The 22193-nt window shown below is 57.7% G+C and overlaps 1 protein-coding gene across 9 annotated transcripts in view; it reads right to left on the bottom strand.

Moving 5' to 3' along the window:
* DAGLA (diacylglycerol lipase alpha) overlaps positions 1 to 22193 on the bottom strand; it is a 60925-nt gene that overhangs the window by 35785 nt on the left and 2947 nt on the right. For 3 of the 9 annotated variants that reach the window (XM_036995616.2, XM_036995617.2, XM_036995613.2), the window contains exon 2: positions 4933 to 5138. The exons of the other annotated variants lie outside the window; for them this stretch is intronic. The gene's annotated coding sequence lies outside the window, so the exon portion shown is untranslated. The remainder of the gene's footprint in view (positions 1 to 4932; positions 5139 to 22193) is intronic. 9 annotated transcript variants of the gene reach the window in all.

The raw sequence follows: 22193 nt of genomic DNA on the forward strand, positions 1-22193 counted from the left end.
CATCTGTAAATGGGGATGGGGATGTCAGCACCTCCTTCACGGGGCTGTGAGGACAAAGTGGGTTCAAAGCTGAAAAGTGCTAAGAGCAGAGTCTGGCGTGGGGTAGGTGCTCAGTAGCATTAGCTATACATACTCACAATTTACAGTTTTAATTAAATCAACCTCCTCCTCAAAAGCACACTATGGCTTTTAAATGCCCTTTAAATAAAACTAAAACTCCCAATCATTAACTAAAAGCTCTCCACCAATCATGGCGCCCTTCTGTCCCTGACCATCAGGCAAGCTCATTTCCCGGGCCCTTCCATGAGCAGGCTTCTCTGTCCCTCTGTGACTGAGCAAGCCAGGAGCGGGGGTACAGCGCCCTGTCCGGATGGCCCTCCCTCCTCAGGGCCTTGTCCCTGGTGAAGCTCAGGGCTCGGCGTTAAGCCCCAGCCCTGGCTGGTCAGCTCACTACCAATCAGTGCAGTTGGGGCTCCCTTTCCTGAAGGCTCCTGGGACACGTGCCTCACCTTCTCCATTACGTGGAGGCTCCCAAGGAGCAAACCTCAACTTCCCCCTGCTCGTCCCCCAGCCTGAGTGGGAGGGGCCCAGAGGCCCTGGACAACGGAGACTGGAGATGGGGGAGCCCAGGCCTCCACAACGGCGGCAGCACCATCAGGCTCACGGTGAACGTCAGCTTCTGCCTCTTCTCGCCTGGGTGAGACTGAAGGGCCTACTTCGGATCTCAGCAGGTGAAGGCCCTGAGAGGGCCGGCCCAGCCAGCTTGACCTGGGGCTTCAGGGTTTGGTGTCATCTTCCTTCCCAGAGGACTCACCCTCAGCGCCCGGGCCCCCAGCTTTGTCACATTGCCACTTCCATGGCCTCCACTTCCCGGCCTGCTCCCTAGGTATGGCAGGAGGAGGCAGAGCCCTGGTGACCACGGGCTGGGACTGCTGCCCTCCCAGCCGCGAGGTGCACTCCACCAGCACTTAACAAAGACACAGCACAGAGTTAACAGGCATTTGGTAGGGCCTCCTCCCAGGCAACCTGGGGCAGTGCCGCGGCCCCATTAACTACCTGCTACTAGTAGGGAGGAGGCAGGCCTTTTGCTGAACCCTGAAGGCCAGCGAGCTACCGGTGACTCCAGGGGATGAACCTTTCAATGAAGAGCAAACAGCACCATCAAGAGAGACCAGCAGGCCCGGGCTGAGTGCTAACAAGGTGCCCACTGGGGCCGTGGAGACAGACAAGGTCCTGGCCAGACCTGCTGAGGCCGAGGCTTCTGCCAGGCAGACAGTGGCACCTCACCTCCTCCAGAGCTTGGGGAGGCAGTGTGATAACACCTGCTTGCTCAGCAGGCTCAGCCCTTCACCAGGAAGGCTCTGGGGCAGGGAGGAGGGTGGGGGGCGGGAGGGAGGCAGCAAGAGCTCAGGGACTTGAGGATCTGCATCATCGCTCCTGCTGACTTACCTACCCTCCTGGCCTCTGGCTGCTATAAATACCTCTGCTGCCTCTGGATGTTGCAGGAGGTGACCTAGAATCATGAGCTATGGGGCCTCCTGGTGTGCCCTCCCTACCCATGTTGGATGGAGCCTGTCTGACCAGAGCATTCTTGCAGCTGACAGCCCGCCCCCACCGAGCAGGGCCTTGCCAGGAATGGGAAAATGCCCACACTGAGGGAGACAGCTGGGCCCCAAACCCTGGGTCTCCTACGACCAGCATCTCTGCCGTCTTCGGGGCAAGCACTGAGGACACCAGGTCCCTAGAGAGCGAAGGCCTGGCCGGTCTGCAGAGGACATGCAAGCTGCCGGCTCCACCCGAGGCCACCCACGCAGCCGCCTGCCTCACGCTCAGGGGCCAAGGCTGCAAAGCTATTTGTTCCCAGTCGCCCTCCCCCACCTTCTCAGTCCCACATTCCCCCAAGATCTGATCTGGTTTCCAAACTTGTCATCACCCTGAGAGCCTCCCTGGGACATACTCCAGTTTGAAAGGGCCGTGTCAGAACATTCAGCAGTTATTTATTCTTCCAGTCAGTAGCATGCTTCTGAATGAGCCCTTTCTTGCATGAGAAACCCAGACAGGTCCAGGCCCCAGAGCCCAGGCTTCACTGACTCCAAAGCCAGGACAGGAGGTGGCCCTGGGTCCAGCAGCTGCGAGGACACCAGCCCCCACACAAGGCCAGCACTCGGTCTCTGGCCCACAGCTTAGGGCAGGGCCCGGATCTGAGAGGAGGAAAGGCTGGGAAAAGCTCCCACGGTGGGCCCAGGTGCTGTGAGCTCAGGTGAAATTGAATTAAATTCCTGTATGCAGCCCGTCTTCATTCATCTAAGAAATAATCAGAGTGCCTGCTACGAACCAGGAGCCACAGCATCAAATAAAAGCAATCGTGGTGCCAGACCTTGTGGAGCGTAAAGGCCAGAAAGAAAGAGGCACCAAGCTAACCTGACCTTCACGTTCAACAACGACGAGTTCTAGGACAGGTGTTTGGAAGAGGGGGTCCTGCCAGAGCCTGAGCAGAGATATGAGGGGCAGCGGCCTTCAGATCTGGGAGCTGGAGCTGAGATATGAAGGACCAGCCGGAGCACAGAGGCCACAGGCAGAGGGCAGTGGGGGCAGCATGGAGGGTGCCCCTCCACAGGAGGCCTGTGTGTGAGGACCCTGTGGATGGAGCAGACACCAGGCCAGCTGGAAAGAAGCAGTGGGCAGGGCCCGCAGGTCAGCCTGGGCAGGGCCTTGTGAGCCAGTCCCAGTGTCAGAGCTTTACCCTGTGAGCCAGGCGGACATCAAGATGGAGGGAGGTAGGGGGCCCAGACTGGGAATCAGTAGACAGTGGCGACAGATGGGGTGGGGCAGCAAGGAGATGGTGTGGTGAAGGATGCTCCAGCCAAATGGCCCATGCAACAGGACAGGCAGAGGGGGCTGGCCCTGGCATCTGCCCTCAGTGCCCTAGGACACCAAGGGATCTTGGCTCCAGGGGGTGATATGCTGCTGGACACTTGCCTTTCTGCAGGCAGAGAAGGACGGACGGTGCCCAGTTCACCGGCTCCGGGAGGACTGCCGTGAACACGGAGCTGAGGCAGCCACCCACCCCAACCGCGACATACCATCCCTGCATCGGTTCCGCTCAGTCCTGCTGTCGGGTGTGCAGTGCCTCAACCTGCCCCCCCCACCCCCCCGTTGTGGCTCCCAGGGCAGGGGCCCCGCTTTTCTTCTTCCCCATGTGCCCCCAGCACACAGCAAAGTGCCTGGCAGGTGGCAGGAGGCAGGAACCCACCAAGTCCCTGTTGCCTGAGGAGGAACCGCTGTCTGAGCACAGCCCAAGGGGGCTGGTGCAGAGCCGAGCCCAGCCCCAGGGCCCCCTACTCCCAGCCTCAGGCTCCCTCCACACCATCCACACCATCCAAGCTCAATGCCGGCATCCAGGCCCTACCCTAAACCACTCCCCTGCAGCAACCACCTCAACCAGGGTGTCACTGGTGCCAGACAGCCACACTGTGGGCGAGGCATGGAAGAAATGGGGCATCTTGATCTCACTGCTGCGGAGACTGTGGCAGGAAGGGCGTGTGTGGGTGATGCAGTGGGCAGCAGGGCCAAGACTGCGACCAGTCACCCGGGAGGTCCTGCTGCCTGAAGGGCTCCGCAGCGCCCACAAGCCCGACCCCTCTCCAGCATGGTGCCCCGGCCTCCCTGTGCATCTGCGGGAGGGTGCTGAGGGGGGAGAGAGCCCCTCCATGGGGACAGCACCGGGGTTGGCTGGGGGCGGGGGCCCTGAGGATCCTGAGGCCCGGCTGTCAGAGAGAAGAAGAGGGAGGACCTGGGGAAATGACTTCCCCTCTGACAGCCTCAGTGTCCTCATCACAAAATGAGGTGGTTGAACAGGTGATCTCCCATTTCCCCAGTTCTCAGTTTTTTATCCCCTGAATGCTTGATCTCCAAAAGGTCTTCAATTTCTGGCTCAGGAATACAATCCCAGGGAAGGCTCAGACTCACAATACCCCCTCGCGGCCGCGCTGGGAGGTGGATAGGCCAGGAATTGCCAAACTACAGCTGGGGGTTTTCAGGGTGCCAACTTGTGAAGACAGCCAGAACTAAGTTAAGACCCTAGCTCATTACTGACTTGTGCATGACCTAGTGACCCCAGGGAGTCTCTAAGCCTTGGGTCATCTCCATACAACGGAGACGGGAACAGTTGAGGGACAGGGCCGCTGGGGGGAACAAGATGATTTGGGAAGAGGACCTGTCCCCCAGGTCCTCGTCTGCCTCCCTCCCCGTGACCCTGATTTGCTCTCTGCCAACTTCCTAGGAATGGGAGGAGAATCACCAGGACCAAGCCCTGGCTTCTTAGATGACACTGTATGAAACCTCGGCCACGCAGCCGCTCCCTGTACCACAGCCCTGGGCCTCCACATCCCCAGCCCCCGCCAGACCTCTCCGGGCTCTCCCAGCTTTTCTCCGCGCTCACACCTGCGTAGGCTGAGGGGACCAGAGGGAGAGAGCAGGTGGCCCTGAGAACATGTCCCAGGATCTCCCCGACCAGAGGCGGAGGGAAAGGCATGTGGCAGGGCTTCTTGGATTCTAGACTGTGGCCTGTTCTGTGCCTGGCCCTTCCACCACCCTCAGTGTGAGGCCTCCTCTCATCTCCGGCTGGGCCTTGGAAGGACACATGATATCCCATCTGGGAAGTGCTCAGAGGTCCTCAGAGAGAAAAGGCCAGAGGGATCCAAGATGGGATTAATTATGTGTCAACATGCTCATTTCGTAGAGCTCTGGTTTAGTGCAGAGTGGGAATTGCATGGGGCTCGGTGTCAAGAGAACCCAGGCTCCGTACTAGGCTCAGACACCAGTAGGCATGGGCAAGTCACAACCTCTTGGGGCCCCAATTCCTGTGAAAAGGGGATGATAACATCTGAGTGGTTGTTGGTTAAGGGGTGACACAAACCGGAGTTTCCTTACCTGCAGATGGGGAGTGTGAGGAACCCGGCGTTCCCATGAGGAGTGGTGGTTGGGTGCGGCCCAGGGGCTGTGAGAGCACAATATGCAGTAGGCTCCTTATTGTTGCTGGGTGAGTGGACAGTCTCAGGATGAAGCGCTGAGGTTGGAGCTGTCTGCAATGCCGCCCAGGCCTGCAGCCTCTGGGTCCACCCAGGCCAGCACCTTCCCTGACCAGCAGCAGAGAGAGGGCAGTGCAAGGCACAGCGGCTACAGTGACTTCAACTAGCTACAGACATCAGGACACCAGCACTCCCCTTCTTCCACATCTGCCCTGCTCCCCAGCTAGGAGGTGGTGGAGGGACCTGGGCTCCCCATAGCCAGGAGCCAGAGTCACATGGCCAGCATGGCAGTGACCAGGTACCTCCTGCAGCTGCACCCACCTGGCAAGGCTGTCCCCAAACCTGAGGGCAGATGCTCTCCCAGCTACCTCCCATTTACAGAGTTCTTTGCCCATGGAGGGTGTAGCATGGCCTCTTGGTGACAGCCTGCCCATCCTCATGGCTTATCTGACAGGTCCCAAGTGGTGGAGAGACCATGGGCCAGAGCTGTGGGTTTGCTAAAGACCACAGCACAAGGCAGGGTGGACCCCATGGCAATGCCAAGATTCCTTCCTTCACAGGACCGGAGCCACTCTGAGAAGCTGCCCACAGGTGGGACAGCAGGGGGGAGGCCCCAGCCTCCCTGCCCAGCTAATGCAGGCCCCTCTCTGGGGTCCCTCTTCCATGGGGCCAGACCCATGGCCTCAAGGAGTCACCAGCACATTCCCTAGTTAGTGACTGCCCACGCAGCAGTGAGCTCCGGCAGACTTGGGAGAGGATGCTATGCTGGAAGGCCCCTCTCAGGAGGGCAGGCAGAAGGGTGTGCTGGGACTGGAGAAGAAATTCTCCGGTTCCTGGGGCTGATTCATTAGAAAGGGGTGAAGAGCAGGGCAGGGATTGGTTGAATCAAGGCCAGCTCTCTTGCTGGGAGGGCAGGTTGGGGATGCAGACAGGTGCGGCAGCTCCAGGAAGAGGCAGATGAGCCTGTGTGGGAAGTTTTTGCCTTGGGCCATGTGCTCCTCTGCCCCTGGCCACACAAATGCCCATTGAAGCCACCGTTACCCCCACACCCAGGGCAGTGCCCAATACAAGGGCTTTGGGGACCTCTTCTGCTCCTTGCTGACTGTCCAGCTGCCTGGCATGCCAGGCATGCCAGGCTCAGCACTGTAGTCATGTGCTCTGCGTGGGTGAGGCCAGGGGCAGCATTGGGGACTGCAGTGTGGTGGCACTTCTGGGCAGCACAGCCCTCAGTTCTGCAGAAAAGCTGGAAGCCCAGAAGCAGCTGACCACGTACCTCCACCCTCACCCTGCCCCACCCATTTTCCTGGAGGGCAAATCCTTGGGCAAACAGTGAGCCAGGTGTGAGCGGCACAGGAAATAGCAGGGCTGGGAAAAGCAAACACTGTGGGCCCCCACTCTTCTGGGCCTGCTGCCCTACAAGGTGGCACTCGGCTGCTGCTGGGGGCCCCCGGGTGGGTGACTCGCCTTCCCCTTCTGCCCTCTGAGAGGGGCGTGAGTGAGGGCGGAGTGGGCAGGGCACGAGCGAGTCCTCAGGGAGCTGGGCTTCCGATGCTTGGGTACCACCCCCCACCTCCAGGGAACACTGAGTCTTCTCCAGGAGACGGGGGACGTAACCGAGCAGGAGGCGAGCTGAGGAGGGTCGGGCCAACCTGGGCCTGGAGCCTCTGCTTGGCCCCATCCTAGCTGTGTGACTTTGAACAAGTGAAGGTTAAATAGGATGAGGCCTGTGTGAGAACACAGCGCAGAATTTCCACACACAAAGGTCTCAGTTCATGGAGGTGCTCTGCCCAGTGCCACATGGATGTGACGTGGAGCCGGGGCAGGTAAGAGGACAGGGGGCAGCACTGTGGAAGTCTAGGCGCCACGCCCTCTGAGGGCATGCTTGCGCAGCTACTCCGTGAGCCCCTGGCCTCAGCCCCGAGGGGATCTTCAGGCCTGTGGCTGCAGCAGTAGGGGCTGCTCCTGTGGCAGGGCCTCTCCTGCTGGCCCCCAACTCAGGGGAGCCTGAAGTCGAGCCCCAGAATTCCTTCCAGCTGAGAAAAGTCTGCCCCACTGCTGGCCCTCACACAGGGCATCTGCTTCCGGCGGACCCCACTCCACAAGTTGCCAGAGGAGCGCTGTTTCTTCCTCCCAGACCCTAGCCTAGGGTTGGACAGTATATGCTGACGGGACAGCTTGGTTTTTATCTGCTCTACTAGTTGCCACAGCTGAGCGCTCTGCAGGGTCAGAGCTCTTCACGCCTCCATGCCTTTGTACGGGCTGCTCTCTTTGCACAGAATGTCTTTGCTGATCTTGCTCTCCTGGGAATTCCTTAGCCTTCCAGGACTTAGCTTAAGCACCACGCCTTCAGAAACCTGCCAACCAGGAGCCAACCCGCTCAGTGGCCCTCCATTCCTGCCGCTGGCACCCCGGCTCTTCATTAGGTTAGAAGCTCGTGGAGGGCAGGACTGCACTCTGCCTGTGTCCTTGGCACCCAGCAGAGGACCTGGTGCCTAGCAGCTGCTCAAAAAATGTCAAACTAAGGCCCTGGGCCCACTCCCTTGTTCCTCTGAGATCACGCTGCTGGCCAGTTTAGCCAAAGAGACCCAGAGAGCATGCAGGGAACAGGGAAAGACAGAGCTTCTCTGACTGACAAGCAAACAGGGGCTCAAGGTTTCCTCTCTTTTGGTAACTTCCACAATCTGAGCCCCAACTTTCACCCACAGTCACAGGCAGCTTTGGGGGCTTGCAGGCTGTCTCCCCAACTCCAAAAGCAGAAACCAAAGTTAACGGGGGGGTTAGCAGAGGGAAGGGAAGTGCAGCCAGAACCGCAGGGAGAGGGAGTTGTGGCTGCCATCTGCTGTGGACAAGATGCCTGGAGAACACGCACTCCTCAGAGCTGAGGGCCCAGCCAACTTGTGGAGAGTGGGCTGCCCCTCTGCAGATGGGAGCTGGTAGCTTAGCCAAGCCCAAGGGGTGCCGGGCCCCCTTCTGCCCACCCAGACCCTCTGACTGCCCCCATCTGAACTGCTTCTTGAGCAGACCAGCAGCCAGGATGGCAGCCCAGGACACAAGCTGCATCGCCTCTTCTAGGGAGCCCCCCAGAGACCTCTGCCGCTGCAGGCTCTGAAGGCCAACTCCATGATGAAGATAACTCACACAATGACAATAAGGTGAACAATACCAGCTATTGTTTAGTGAGAGCCCAACTACCCGCCACAAGGCCCTGTACCGGGAACCTCTGACTGTTATCTCATTTCCCCCATCCCTTCCCCTGGGGAGGAAGAAATGGAGAGTCCAAGAGGGAACCTGGACCCTGCTCTCCAGTGTAGAAGCACCTAGCCACCTAGGCCCATCAGAAGGTCCTGGGGCCTCCCTTATTCTCTAAGCAACAGAACCTCTAAGTGGGAAGGAACCTTCTGGGCAAGTGAGTCACACAAACTCATTTTAGGGAGGAAGACGAAAGCCAAGGATGGAGGCACCTGCCCCAGGCAACATCGAGGTCAGTAGCAGATAGGGAGCAAAGCCTGGAATCCTGCCCGACAGCCCAGCTCCCGGGCTTTGCAGGATCCTATACAGGGCGGTCCTCTGTCCTTTGAAGAGCCACCCTTGGAGGGTGGAGGTGTGCTGGCCCTGCCTTGAGGGCCCATCCCAGTTTGGGCCTGGCCTCCCCGCACCCTGCCTGTTCAAGCCCCCGGCTTAGGCAACAGCCAGTCAGCCTCCATGCTCCTGATCGCAGCAGTGGGCCAGACAGAGACAGCCCTGCCCTGCTGGCTGTGCCCTCAGCCCTGTCACTCAGGAGGCTGGGTGCAGGGGCCACATTCCTGCCCTGGGCCACCCTTCCCTGCACCTGCTCACAGAGAAATAAGCATGCCCAACGGGGCCATTTGTGCTTGCAGGGGGGTTAGGCTGCCTGCTCATCAGAGGTACCAGAGCTGCCCAATGGCGCCCAGTCAACAGAAACTGCGGCATTTCTCCCCAGCCGGGCAGTGGGTAGAGGCCTGAGAAGTGGTCACCGAGACAGAGCTGTTCCAGGGTCTTGAACCTCAGCCCTGGTAGCTGGGCCCTGGTAGCTGGCGGGCTGCTGGCCCCGCCGCAGCAGGCTCGAGTGGTCAGGGGAAGACTCTCCTTCCCATGGGCAAGAGGAAGGCAGGGACTCTGGGGCGATCACCCAGAACTGTGCACCCCACCCCACCCCCAGCTCAGCCCTGTCGCTCTGCTGCCACCGCCCCCCGCAGGCCTGCCCGCCAGCCTCCCACTCCACATTTCTGCCTGTGCGCCCTCCCCCAGCCCCCCGCACGCTGTGACTGCGACACCTCCACCCCGCTGCCTGCTCCCAGACAGGACACACAGGCAGCTGGGGGTGGGGGAGGGTGCCCAGATGTGCTCCAGGGCCCTGTGGGGACGTCCAGGGGTTGCGCCTACAGTTTTCTCCTTTTCCCCAGGGGTCCTTGGCCCCCGTGGGTCACTAAGCGGGCCCCACTTCCTGCCTCCTGCAGTCCCCCACCACATTGCCCTGTCCATGAAGTGCCTGGGAATCCCGGGAATCAATGGCTTCTCTATTCTCTGGAGGGAAGGCATTTCACCCTTGGGGAGAATCCTTCAGGAGGCAGGGAGCAGCCCCTGTTGTGCTCAGACCCCTCAGTGGCTCACTGCTCCTCCTGAGCCAGGAAGTCGAGTGGGGTGGCACGGTGGGAAGGGGCACCGTGCTTGAGGGACAGTTTGGGGTCTCAGGGTGTGGAGGACGGCAGCTGGGGGCCTGGGAGCTCCGTGGGGGGCCTGGGAGCTCCGTGGGGGACCTGCCCACTCCCACCCCAGGCCCTGCTCCCCCATTCCCGGTACTCCCCCCGTGTGCTGCTACCAGACACCTTCACAAACAACTCCTGCCTAGGCTGAGGCGCAGCCAGCCAGGCTGGGGGTGAGTCAGCCAGGGAAATCCCAGCACCAGCACCCGCCGCTGGGTGACAGTTCCGCTGACACCTACAGAGTGGGGCACCCAGCCCCTCCCTGCAGAGGGCGAGAGGAACACCCGGCCTCCCCCACCTCCATTTCCTGCTCCGAGGGAGCCTGGCAGTGGGGCAGGGAGGAGTCACCCTGTGAAGAAGGCTCCCTGTCCTCAGCCTCCGGGCGCAGAGGGGAAGGGGTGGGAGAACGGCCAGCTCCTCCCTGGTGCCTGTCATCCCAGCTGCTGGATGTCCTGGGTCCCAGGGCCTCACAGGGTGAGGGCCATGGACACCCTACGTCGTTCCTGTGGGGCCCTGGCTTCTGACTCCTGCTTGGGCACCCCCACTACTTGTGCCCTGCAAGGGCAGGGTCGAGGCCCTGCTGGAGAGGAGAGGAGAGCAAGGCCAGGGGAGGAAGGCCTGAGAGGGGGGACAGCAGAGGTGACACAAAGGCTGCTCCCAGCAGGACATCCTGTCCCTGGAGAAACCTGCCGGACCGGTTGGCACCAGAGGCCACTTTACTGCTGCAGGCCACCTGAGGGTGCAGGGGAGAGGGCCCATGAGATCCTGCCTGGGCAGCTGTGGGCTGGGTCTGTTGCAAGGGACATCCTAGCCAGTGCCTCTCTGTTGAACTCGCCCACCCCACTACTCCATTCCCTTCCAGCCTGACTCCTGCCCAGGTGGGGCCCCTTTCTGAGCACAAGAGAGGAGAGTGAGGGGAGGGTGAGCACCCCCACCCACTGTCTCCAGTGGGCTCCAAGACCAGGGCAGGAGAGCAGACCCAGGGCCTGGGAGCCCCAGCCGAGGTTCAGGTCTATTCAATGGCACCTTAGGAAGGAGCTTTGGGGACAAGAACATGAATGTGAAAAGCCCCATCCTCGAGGGGCTTATGACTATGACGCAGAATGATAAGGAAATCAGCAGGCAGCCAGCAAGTAGGGAGCTATGATGTTGGGTACAGTGGGCACAGCTGCTCAGCCTGAGGCAGACAGGGAAGGCTTCCTGGAGGGTGCTGATGGCTATGCAGCAGTTCACCCCCAGGAAGAAAGGTGGGGAAGGTAAGGCTGGCTTGTTCTTCTCCATCCTCCTCCAGCCCCAGACACAAAAGCCTCCCAGAATTCCCACAGCAAATGCACCTTGTGCACAGGCCAGATCCCAGCCAGCACAGAGGCCTGCCTCCGTCCCCTCTGCCCTTGCAGGACTCTGTGCTGAGCACCACCATTAGCTCCCAACTCCTGCCTCTGGGTTGCTGGCAAAACTATTTCTGGTGAGCTCCCTGGGCCAGGAAAAACATACTCTTGAGTGCACACAGGGCCCATGGGGCTGCTTCCCCAGCACCACAGGCAGACACACACTTGGCATTACCTGGGCAGGAGCCCCTCCACAGCTGGGGGAGATGGAAGCTCAAGTTCAGGTTGCCCCAACCCCCAGCTTTGATCTTCCAGCCCTGTCTGAGCTTCACCGCTTCATGGTTCTTCTGAAGCTGGGCCTCTTGCACTTGCCAGGCAGGGAAGTTGGTGAAACTCAGAAACCCATCCATTTCTTTGAAAAAAGACTGAAAAGATGTGACCACACAAATCTCATGGGTTTACTTAAATGTCTTTAAAACAAAGGGCTTGAATGGATTTCTCCCATCCTCCCTTCCCACTGAACCACTCACTGGAAAACAGCTGCTGAAAGGATCCGCGAGACCCAGGGCTGCTGGGCCTGATGGAAACTGGGCCTCAGCCACAAGCAGGGCTGGGGCACTGGCACAGGGCAGCTCTGGCCAGGAGAAGATGAAAAGCAGATACCTGACCACAGGCAGTGCAAAGGCTACAAAGGCTTGCTGGAGGCCAGTATCAGACCAAGGACTGCTCCATGCCTCCAAGCATTCTGCTGTTGGTGGCTTACTCTTCTTCTCCAGCACCACAGGTCTCCCTCCCTCCTGCCACCCTTGCCTGGAGGGCCTGAGCAGCTGCTTCTGTACACACTCTCACTGGGCAGCTGGAATGGACAGGTGGAGTCCTCTTGGAGAGTACAAGTCTAGAAAACCAGCAACATGACAGGAGTGGGAAGGTACCTGACTCCCCAGAGATTAGAGCTGAAAGGGCCTGGTGGGGATCAGAATCGAAGCCTCCCTGGCTCCCTGAATCTTAGAGATGAAGACCCTGAGCCCAGAGAGGCCTGCTGATGTACCCAAGGTCACACAGCTATGGGTCTTTATGCAGTCCTTGGCTGCATTCCAAACCTCATTCATTCAACCATGACTCCCCCAAGCACAAATTACACACCTAGACCCTGCAACTCAGGTTTAGGCGCCTAGGTGGCGCCCAGATGACAGCTGCACTCTGCCCCTCCCCTCCCCATTCTTGGTTTAGTGAATTGGAGGAGGTACACTTGCCGTTTTCCAGGGAAGACTATAAGCAGAGAGGCAGGGGAAGGCGAGGGGAACAGGGAAGGACTGCGGAGCACCCGGAGCAGCCTGGAGATGGGGGGCCATGGTGAAGGCCACCCCAGGGCAGGGGTCAAGCTGGAGGAGCACTGTCCCAGGAGTCTGGGGCTGCCCCTGGCACCTGTGACCCAAGAATCCCCAACCAGATGTGCTTATCTATGCCCACTTTTTTCTTCTTATTATAAAATATAGGTTCTCCATAGAAAATAGAAAAAAAAATAAAGATGACTTGTTAAATGTAGGTGGAAAAAAACCAGAAACAAAGAAAGGGAAAGAGAAAGAAAATAGAAATCCCAGATGGTCCCATTAGGAAAACTACGAACATCTGTCTGGTCCTTTGCTTCCTCTGTCCAGATATGGGATCGTCCTGCACCTACCACTTCTCTTCACTGGCCTAGAGAAGGTGAACATTTCTCTTCATGAAACATTTCTCCAGCCCCATCTTCCTTCGTTACTGCAAAGTCGTCTGAGCGCGCGGCATGTGTGAGTCCATTCGGCCAATTTCCGACTGGTGGCCATTAGGCTGTTTCCCTCTCCTCACTGTGAGAAAATCCCCACAGCTGGGCCCAAGGCACCAGCTCCAGGACCCCAGGCAGGACCCTGCTGGAGCCTGGGGCTCCCCACCTGCACCCCCCCACCCCGCAGAGGCAAAGCCCTGTGCACAAGGTGGGGAGGGGAGGAGGGAGTGGGGGTGCTGCCTATCACCACAGCTCTCAGACAGTGAGTGACTTCCAGCAACTCTCAAACAGGCAGTGCGGAGATGAATAAACGCAGATTCTCAGGCCCCGCCCAGAAATCCTCAATCTCTGGCTCAGGAACCTGTATTTTGAGCAAGGCCCACCTTGGCCAACCATGGAGGGTCTGATGCTGGGATACTGCCCTGCACTAGGAGAAGCCCTGCTCTAGCGGGTGGGCCCATTCCCCGGCTGAGCCACAGCAGCGCATCCCCACCGCAGCCAGCTGAAGCATGTCAGAGCTGATAATCCCCCCCGGAGAGATTCTGATGGGGGGGGGCACTGAGATGCCACCTCTAACCTGCTCCCAGGTGCTTCTCCCACCACTGGCTCAGGGGCTACACTCGGCATTAACTTAAACCATGTGCGCACAGCACACAGGTGCTGGCAGGCCCTGTGCCCAGACTGGTCATTGCAGTGAGCACTCCTTAAGCACTTCCTATGGGTCAAACACTACGCCCTGGCCACTCAAGGTGTGGTCTGTGGGCCACATCACTAGGAGCAGATCGGGGCCCCATCTGGCCGCAACAGGGAATCTGCATTGGCAAGCTTCTCTGGTATGTGTGGCCTCGAACAAGCACTATGCTGAGTCCTTGACAAGTGTCATCCCACGTCATCCTCCTAACACTTCTCAGAGGCAGGCCCTGATTTTACTGACTGCAGCTAAGAGGTCAAGTGACTTGGTTAAGGTTTCACAAGTACCATGAGCAGGAGCCGCAACAGGAAGCCAGATTGTCGGTCGGCTTCAGAGCCTGAGCTCCCAAGCCCACATTACAACACCTGCTGCGTTTCCTGTTGGGTCCCCACAACCACTCGGCCAGAGGGCTCGAACTCCCCACTGTACAGATAAGGCCTTGGAGGCTGGGGAAGCTAGGCCACCTGCTCTGAGGCTCTCCAGGGGAGGGGTCAGACCTGGAGCCCACCCCGTCTGCTGGGCCATGCCCGCTTTCCTTCCCTCCTGGGCCCACTGGTCTTCAGCACAGAGCCAGAGCACAGGGCCAGGGTGGGGGTCCCGCCTCCAAAGCCAGCAGGCTCTGCAGACACAGTGGGGGGCAGGAAGTGGGAAGTGGGGCGGAGGAACCGGGAGCTCGGTTTGGTCTGAGGACATTCTTTTACACAGCCAGACTCAGTTCTGTGTACCTTTTGAAAAGAAGCAGAGAATAGCTGGGCTCAGCCCAAAGAAGCTGGCCTCTTTCAACATTCCAGTTGCTGCCATTTCCAATTACAACTTCAGAGGGCTCCTATAATTTATACATCCCAGGATGCACTGCTCCAGCTGCTTTATGATGGGAGTTCATTACACCATTAAGGTTAAACTTTTATAAAGTACTGAGCAGGTGGTGGGCTGGGCACCCGGCTTAGTTACCACTGCCGGAAGCCTGCTGAATGGGGTTCACCTGGGGAAGGGAGGGGGCCAGGCTCTCTAACAGGGCCAAGAAGTGGAGAAGGCGGCTCCAGAGAACAGGGGCCCTCCATTAGCCCATTGATTAAACTGTACGGTAGAGCAGGCAGGCAGCAAGGAGAACAATCTGCAACAGTTCAACATGACTGGCAGGGGGCCTGTGGGGTGAGGAACAATCCTGTGTGCGCTGGAAAGCCTCCTGCCAAGGCCGGCAGGTTGTGGAGTCTGAGGAGGTGGCCACAAGCCACAAACAGGCCTACACGTGGGGAACAGCTAGGGCCTCCCGGGATGGGACAGGCGGGTCCTCTCGGCAATAGGGTGGCTAAAGGGAGCCTTCTTTTTGTAGGAACCTGTTCTTTCCATGGCTTACAGGATCCCCAAACCCGATGCAAGTTGGAGAAGCAAGAAGGAACACCCCAAGAGGAGAGGCCAGACAGATGGGGGTCCAAGTCCCAGGCTTCCATACAGCCTTTAGCAGGTTCCTTCAACTCCCCAGGGGAGCTCAGGTCCTTGAACTGTCCCTTCAACACCAGCACCTCCCTCATAGGGGTGGCCAGGCACTGCCCTACTGGGTAGTATCCACTGAATGAGAACTGTCACTGTTCTTTATACCGTATGAGCTACTACACACAAACTGCTCAGAACCACCCGGCGGACAGGACTGGTGGGACAGTTGGCTACTGTCGCTGTTGCTCCACCGTAATGCCTGTTATCTGTCAGTCCCCAGCCTGGGAACTCTCTGAGGACCAGGGTAGCTTTCCTCTTGTTATTCCCAGCACCAGGCACAAAGCTTGCTAAGTGTTCCTGAGTGAATGAGAGGACAGGTCATTACAAGTGGCAAAACTATTCTTTGCTCCACAGTCTGGCCCTAGTCCCAAGGAAGGTGGTAGCAGAAGACCAAGTCCTTTTTAAAGCTATGAAATGGAAACAACCTCTTGAAAAAAATTCCTTGACTTCCCAGGAGGAAAAAGACTCCAGATGTGGCTAGTTGTCTGGCTCCCAGACACTGGGGTTGACTCTGGCTTTCTCCTTTTGCATGTCCTTGGAGCCGAGGACGATTTGCTGTCAGCTGAGCAGGCTGACAGCCGGGCTCGCCTTGGAAGTGCTGACCTCCTCGGCCAGTCGCCGGAGAGGCTGCCCCAGCCAACAGGCTCCCAGGGCTGGAGAGGACACAACAGGACTCTGGATCTGGCCCCAGGAACATCGTGGGGCCTTAGTAAATTACCTGCTGTACTAATTACAGTGGATATGTCTCTCCACTCTCCTCCATGGGTCCAAGTGGGCACTGAGCTGAAGGGGTCCCCTTCCCCAAGGCTGCGTCTTCTCTGAAGTCAGACAGCCCTCACCCAGCTCCGGTGATGCAGGATGGCCCCCTGGCTTCCTGCACTCCCTCCAGCTTCTGGGCTGAGGGGCCCAGTCATGGCCCCCACTCTCAGGATGCCCACAGTCTGGCCCACAGGCCATCTCCCACAGCCGAAGGGGGCTGGGTGGGCTGAGGGGCTGCCATGCCACTCTGCACAGGAGGGTCAGAGGGTCTCTGAGGAAGGACACTCACTTCCCCCAACGGCCTCAGGGGAGGAAAAGGTGAACAAAGAAAAAGCAGCCGGATGGAAGAGGTGCCAAAGGGAAGGAAACCAATACAGGAGAGGAACCAAAAGGAACAGGGCCGGGGCCAGCCTGGGAGGAGGTTGCAGTGGGAGCAGGGCAAGGGGTCCAAGGGGCAGCAGGGCACTGCCAGCGCTGAGAGGCAGCCCAGAAGCCGAAGGGGAGTGAAGGGAGCCCAAGGGGCTGGCCTGCATGGTGGGAGTGGGGCTACAGTTGCCTTTCTGCAGAGAAGATGCAGCCTCTGCGCCCACCTGGGCCCACGGAGAAGTGCGGAGAGGAAGTCGCTAGTTAATATTGCAGACACCATTTACTGAGGCTCTACAGTGTTTTTGATACCAGGTGGACTTCTGAGGCAGTGTCTCATTTCATCCTGACAGCAGCCCGGCGTGCCACATGCCATCAGAGCTCATTTTAGAGATGAGGAAATTGAGGCTCAAAGAGTTCAAGTGTCACACTCAAATAGTAGTACTAACCAATGAAGCCCCATCTTTATGCTAAAGTTCATGTTTGCAGGCCTATGCCATGCTGAATTTAAAGAAAGAGAGAATAAGCCAGAGGTGGGTAATCAAACGAACTACGAGGCAGCATGTCTCGGAGACCAGGCAGCCCCCCTGGGACGTAGTGCATCGGGATGACTGGCCCCGTGGCTCAGACTGCAAAGGCCAGCACTATCCCCTCAGCTTCTGGGTCAAGAGCTGCCTGTAGATTCTGCAGCCTGCCCCCAAACTGCATGCGGCAGCCATCCTGGGGCATGTAGGAGCTGGGATGAAGTGGGACTTGGCTAAAGAGCACGCCAGGGGAGCCTAAGGTAATCAAGGCCTGCAGCAGGCAGAAACTTGGGAAATGAAACAAAACGTCACCCAACAGCAGCCCGGTCACAGATTTCCAGCAGCCATGCAGGGAGGGCATGCCTCACCCCTCCCACAGTCTGAGGCCTCTGACCTCTTCTTCAGGGCCCAGGGGGAGCCCTGGCAGTGCATGTCACGCTCCCCAGGCCCAGCCTGCGCTGAAGCGTGCTCAGAGTAAAGCTGATGAGAAAGCAGAGGAGTCCTAGCCAACGCCCTGGGAACCCTGCCATTGAGAGGCTGACAGTCTCACCGCTTTCCGGAACAGACGCAGGGCTCACCTCTTCACCAGGCTTTCCGCATATTTTAAGGGGTGAGGGGAGAGCCAGGCAGCTGCTTGGCAAGCTATCCTCTTTCCTCCCCAAACCAAGCCTGAGTCGACCTAGTTAGGCTGCCCAGGCGTGTGGGAGATGAGTGGGGTAGAGGGGCCCAGAACCCTAGGACCTTTGCACTTCCACACAACCCAAGGACCCAGAGCGAGAGGGGCTGCCTCCAAGGAACCAAGTACTGGCCGGCCAACCAGGACACCAACTGGGGCCTGGAACCTACTCTAGAGACCTCCTGCCCAGCTCTCGGCCTCATAGGGTCCTTGAACGAGTCCTTATCAGCTGACAAGTCATAGAATTCATTAGCCATCCGGGGCAGCTCAGAGTGTGGGTGCAGATGCCCTGGCCTGGGTTTAGTGTCCAGCCTTAAGCATTCTGACCTTCATGCCAGCTCTTGAATCTCATACACAAAGCAATCTAGCCCTTGATTAGCACAGTGTCTCTCCCACTCAGCATCACCTTTGAGCATGGGGACAGCCAGTGAAGAAGAGAGAATAAATATCAGTATTGCTTTCATACAATGGGCACCTGAGACTCAGAAAGGCTGAGGGATTCATGTGAAGTTGCCCAGCAGAGTGAGCAGCAGAATCCGGGCCCAGCACCCTCCACATGTCTTGCTGTCTCCCTAAAACCACCCATCCCATGTGAGTGGGCACCCCTTGTCCCCACAGCAAAGGAGGGGGTCCGATGCAGGCCAACACTCAGGCCGGGCAAGAAAAAGGGGATGAGGCCATTGGATAAATACATAGATTTCTGATAAACAGGCCTGAGGAGATGGAGAGAGAATAACAGGGAGAACCAGACAAGCACTCGGTATTCCAAGGCTGCTGGGGTCCGAATCCCAGCTCTGCCATCCACTAGCTGAGTGCTCTAGTCTCTAAACCTCATCTACAAAATGGGTTAATACAGGGTGGCTATGAGCAGAGCAGTAAACGAGCTGATGCATGAAAGGTGCTTGGCAGGGCCCCTGGCATCTTTGCTCAGTAAGTGCTCCTTTGATGGTATGGTTAGTTTTCAATGAGGATATGGATTAGTAAACATGAACATTTAACAGGGTGCCAGTGCTATGTCCCCTAAAAACATTGGCTTGGACAGTCCTGGAGTCAGCAGAGCATGGAGAAAGGCTTCATGGGAGAGGTTGTGTGGGGCCTGAAGGAGAGGCAGGGCTTAGAGAGGAGAAAGAAGGGTCCTAAGTTCAAACCCCGGCTCCCCTCCCATTTGCTGTGTGTCCTTAGGCAAGTGATTCAACCTCTCTAAGCCTTCTGCAAAACAGGGGTTGGAGGGATGGGAGAGTGGAGGACATACCTGTTGCAAGAAGTAAATGAGATCCTCTATATACTGTGCTGGGGTTAGTGTCCCCCCACCCCTTCACAAAATGGAAACTATTATTATTACTGTTATTTTGTGGCTGAGCTAAGTCTCTTGGAGACAGATGCCCTGGGGCCTTTCCTGACCCCCAAGCCTGAAAGGGTTTGACAAAAGCCAACTGCAGTGGGCTCTGTCCCTGGAGGTGTGTGGGGGTGGACCAGAGGAGCAGCCTCCCACAGCTCACTCCACTTTGTGGCCTGCCAGTGGGAGCAGCCATGTGCTGGGGGGGGGGGTGCAGGGTGAATTGCATATAATGAAGGGACATCAATAATAAATTAACCTCAAGTAAGGCCAGGACCATCAATCATAAATTAATTAAATGGCTCCACGAGAGGCAACGACAAGGAGCCTCTCTGTGATGAATCAGAAGCACCCTGCTCTCCTCACACAGCCCACCGCACCCCGCCACCCCCAGGCCCAGCAGGCGCCGGGGCCCACAAGCATCTCCAGGTGTAGGAGCTGGGTCTCCGAAGCAGCCCCAAGACGCAGGTGAAGACAGCCCTGTTCTCCTCCCACCCCCGCCCCTGAGCTCAGAGAACTCTCAAACGCTGAAAGGGTTTTGATGAAACTTCCCAGAATAGTAACCTCCTGGGCTGAACTCAGGCAGGCAAAATTTCAAGGGGTAATTTGGTGAGAAAATGATCAAATGCCTGGAAACAAGTGCTAGGAACACTGGAACCCCCTTGACGGGTCCTTGGGGATGAGAACAGCCTTGCGGGCAGCAGAACAGCCTCGTGGGGAGCCCAGAACTCCGCCCCTCACCCCTGACCTGGAAAGGCCTGGAGTCTGCAGGAGTCAAGGCAGCTGAAAGTCAGGGGTGACAAACACATTCTAGGGGGGGGACTCGAGGCCCCACCTCAGGCCCTTCACCATGTCCACCTCTCACTGACCAAACTGACCACTCTCATGACTTCCTCCCCACTCCATGACCAGTCAGGTGGGCCTCTCCCCTTCCCTCGCCTGGGTGGCCACTGCCCCAGCTCAAGTCCTCTGCACCCGGCAACCGCTGTAGCCACCAGCAGGCCTCCACACTCCTGTCCCCAGCAACCCCTGGCACCTGCTGCCACATGCCTCTTTCTGAGGCAGGAGGGGGCAGCTCCCACTCTCCTGCTCAGCACTCCAGTGAGTGCCCACGGTTCCCGTAGACCACACCTGCAGCCGTGCAGGTGTGACACACGGCCACCTAGCTCCAGCTCACTTTTCGTGCACCCTGCACTCAAGCCAGACCACAAATGGTCAGCACCTCACTTTCCCAGCCACATCCCTTACAGCTGCCATTTCTTCCACCTTTCCCAGATGGCCCAAGTTTAAGGCCATGGCCACCCAGGTCTCCCCTGATCTCCCTAGTTCAAGTCACTCAGTCTCCTCCAATGTCCATGTATAGCAGAGACCTTTGTGCCCACCATGTATCTTTCCAGCAGGCCTTGATCACCTTGAGGGCAGGACCTAGACCTTACAGGCTCTGGTATGTCCAATTCACTTTCATGGCCCTCACTAACCACTACTCACCACCGACTAAACCCAAGTGGAAACATTCCCCAGGGGCTCAGACATGATTCCTGTGTATGATTCTATGGCCAGATATGCAAGATTCCATCCATGCCAAGATGGGAGGTGGAGGTAACTTCTCCTTATCAAGAAAAGGGACCTGACCTATTACATCTTCTTTTGTGCTAACATGTGCAGGTCATGACACAAGTGCTTTTTTATGGAGAAAATTTCAACTGCAAGAGTAAATACACTTGTGTGTGTGTGCACTTTCATCATGACCTTTCCACCCACCAGACATTATTAGGTTGTGGAATTCTTTTTTCTTGGTTGTGGAATTCTTTCAACCACCCTGGTGGGAAGTTTTACTGTCCCCATCTTACAGATGAAGAAACTGAGGTGTAGAGACCCAAGATTCAAATCTGGGTCTGTTTGACTCCAGAGTCCCAAGTATTAGCACCCACAGGCTGTAATGCTATCTTCTGTCATCTGAGTGGACTGTCCCCAGCTGACTTTCAGGTGGGCTTGGGGAAGGGCATGGAAGCAGGCATGTGTGAGCACATAAGGGTGTTTGAGAGCCACACCGCTAGCCTGGGCTTCCTTCTAAGGAATACTGAGAAAGCAGAAATGCTGCTCTTACAAGAATCACAACAGGAGATGTTAAACCTACTCTCCCACCCTCCCAGGGCTGCAAGGAGGCCTCCTTCCTGCTCCCCCTGTTCTTTGCTGCTTCACGGAGCCCAGCAACGCCCAGCTCCACACACCCACTGACACCAGGCCAGCCAGACACTGAAGCCCACAAGTTCCCACACCACCAGGCACTCCACGCCCCCTCAGCCCTCACTTCCCACAGAAAGCTTACGGGCACACGCGGCTTCACACACGTGCAATCCCTGCGCGGCCCTGTGGCAGGAACAGCCCCACCCTTGCTCATCTCAACCATGAACTTGTGGAGGACTTGGGTATTCCTGCCAAATTCCTCCACCTGGGCCACACCACTCCCTTCCGCTCCATCACCCTGGACTCTGCCCTCAGCGGCCGAGGGGTCCCCAGAGGTACGGTGGTTCCCTGGGTCTGCCTCGCCTACACACACTCCCCCATCCACCCCAGAGAGATCCAGCCCAGCCAGAGTCAGTATCAGAAAGGAAGAAAGAAAATCCAGATAAACAGTTTTCAGCCCTGTCCACTGGGGAGGTAACCACATCCTACAATGTCCTGGGCTCCGTGGTTCTGAGATTTATCTTCCCCTGACCACACGCTCATTGATATTTCCCCCAGCGCTACTTGCCAAGGCCACCGGAGTATAATGCAAAGCTATTCCAGTGAGAAGTTGACATTGGGTGGAACACTGGGCCAACAGGTGGTGAAGCCCTGAGGTCTGCCCTGGTCTCAGGGAGAGGGGCTGGGGTGAGGAGAAGCCTCCACCAACAGAGCTGTCCGAATCCCTGACACCCCTGAAGTAGAGCAGTTGGGCACCATGATTTATGAGGCAGTGAGGAAGGCAAGGTTGCCAAGAGCTGAGTTCAGCAACTTTTGGAGAAACATGGACAAAGAAACGGGAATGGGACCGAGGACCAGAGCAGAAAAAAATCTCAGCTGGAGAGACACTTGCCCTCGATGTCTACTGCTGTGTTACTAGCCCCCAACCCAGGTTGAATCTGCTCGAAATCAGTATCTGTGTGCAAGGAAGAGTGCCTGTGACCTGGCTAAGTTCCCTACTGCCTCAAACCCAAGGAACTCAGAGGAAGGTGCAGCTCTGCTTTTGGGAACAGAGGCCAACTCCTCTCTGAGTCTCCGATCTGCCCCGCCTGCCACCCAGCTGTGCTGTGCAGAGCCCCAGCATCCCAAGCAGATGGCAAGGGGTGGCTGCAAAGGGCTCCTGGAGCCCAAAACCGTAAGGCTGAGCCACAGATCAGAACAAACAGGCGGAGGTGTGGAGGGTGAGCTGAGGGGACGTGAATACTGAATATTCACAACAGGGAGGAATGAAGTTCCCTCCTAATGGACTTGCACTTGGGAGAGCATTCCAAGCAGGAGAT

Source organism: Manis javanica, chromosome 11 (assembly GCF_040802235.1).
Source record: "Manis javanica isolate MJ-LG chromosome 11, MJ_LKY, whole genome shotgun sequence".
NCBI lineage: Eukaryota > Metazoa > Chordata > Mammalia > Pholidota > Manidae > Manis > Manis javanica.